Here is a 2,037-nt window from a genome sequence, read left to right on the forward strand (position 1 = left end):
AGATTACTGAGATTAACTCTGTATACTTGCAAAAAATGGATGTAAACATACGCGCTGTGGTATCACAGAATATAGGCAGGTTAGACACTCTCCCTAAATAATTATCCACTCTTGATATAAATAATTAAAAAATAAATTAAAAAATAAAAATTAATACAAAAAATAATACGGTAATTAAAAAATTTTTTTATTTATAATAAATCTAATAAAATAAAATAAATCAAATTAATTAAATTCAATTTAAGAAATTAAAAAATAATAAGTAAAATGATAAAAAAATTTTAAATAAATAAAAATAAATTAAAAATGAAACAATTAAAAATTAAAATAAATAAAAACAAATAAAATAATTTAAAAATAAAATGAAATAAAAAATTAAAAAGTAAATAAAAATAACTAAAAATAAAAAAATTTAAATAAGTAAAAAATAAGAATATTAAAAAAATAAAACAATTTAATTAATTTTTTAAATTTTAATTAATTTTAAAAATAAAAAATACAAATAAATAGAGAATTAAAAAATAAAAACTAAAATAAATTAAAATATTTTTTAATGAAATAAAATTAAAAATAGAAATAAAAAATTTTTTTAAATTAAATAAAAAAATTTCTGAATGCTGTGTCTTTGTGTTTTTTTAGTTAATAAAAATAATTATAATTAAAAAATAAAAATAAGACAAAAAATTAAAAAATAATTTAATTAAAATTAACTTTTAAAAAATCATAAATAGTAAAAATAATTTTAAAAATAAAAAATAAAAATAAATGAAAAATTAAGAGTCATTGACTCTGATGCCCCCTCTTATCTAGACAGGAGTCCTGAACAGATTCTCAAAACAGCTGAAAGAGAGAAAAAAGCCAAATATAGTGAGCACTGTGAACGAAGACATGTGAGCTTCTCTCCCTTGTGCACTACTGTGGACGGTCTGATTGGCCCTGAGATGTCTATATTTTTGAAACGTTTGGCTGACAGACTCGCTCTGAAGTGGGACCGGAGATACAGCACGACTTTGAACTGGTTAAGAACTAAGCTCTCATTTGCTCTCATTCGATCAACTAACTTATGTATAAGGGGGACGAGAACAAAATGGAGGGGTTTGAGTTTTGAAGACGGCCTTGGTCTGAATGACTATTTTCTAAATTAATTCTATCTAACTTAACTTTATTTTATTCTATTTTTACAACTTAAGATTATTCTGCTCTTAATATTATTATTGTTATATTGTTTTTCTGGAAAAGTAATTAAAAAAATTAAAATAAATAAAAATAAATCTTTTTAATGAAATATAATAAAAAATTAAAAAAATTAATAATAATAATAAAATTAATAAAAAATTAAATAAAAAATTTCTGAACGCTGTTTTCTTTGTTTTTAGTCAATAATAATAATTATAATTAAAAAATAAAAATAATAATAAATTATGGAAAAAATTAAAAAATAAAATAAAAGATTATAAAAAATTAGGAAAAAATTGGGAACTGAATTAATTTATTTTTAAAAATCTCAGTCAAAAAATGTCAATCAATGGCTCATGCTCACCCCCTCAATGTCTACATTCACCTAGTACCCTAATATCTAGAGAATAACTACATGTACATTAGTATCATCCACTCCTCTCTCTCTCTGGGATAGACACACAGCTAAAAGGTCAGGCAATTAAGGACATAACCACATATCCCACTAAAAATTAAATTTTGCAACCACCAAACTGTACTGTATAGTGGTTTTTTTTCGAGGATAATTAATTTTGTGAATGACCTGTATCCGGAAGTTTGCAGAATTAATTTTCACAAATTTCCACTAATCTGCCATCTTGTGCCGTATTAAATTGATTTTCAAGGAATTTAATTTTGCGAATCATGAAAAATCCACGAAATTCGTGAAATTTGTTATCTTCGAAATTTCCCGCTATACGGTATCTTCAGTAAGTACTACATGTACATGAATATTTAAAAGAATCGCTATTTTTAAGCACGATAATATAATATGCATACTTACTAGTAATAATCAGTATAGTATCGTCCATGTTTATCAGT

General features: G+C 22.7%; 1 long non-coding RNA gene across 1 annotated transcript in view; it reads right to left on the reverse strand.

The window, feature by feature from the left end:
* LOC109590730 (uncharacterized) overlaps positions 1-2,037 on the reverse strand; it is a 3,814-nt gene extending 1,777 nt beyond the window's left edge. Inside the window, exon 1 of the long non-coding RNA XR_002189479.1 lies at positions 2,000-2,037. This is a non-coding gene — a long non-coding RNA (uncharacterized LOC109590730). The remainder of the gene's footprint in view (positions 1-1,999) is intronic.

Source organism: Amphimedon queenslandica, unplaced genomic scaffold (genome assembly GCF_000090795.2).
Source record: "Amphimedon queenslandica unplaced genomic scaffold, v1.1 AMPQUscaffold_9573, whole genome shotgun sequence".
In the NCBI taxonomy this organism is placed as follows: Eukaryota; Metazoa; Porifera; class Demospongiae; order Haplosclerida; family Niphatidae; genus Amphimedon; species Amphimedon queenslandica.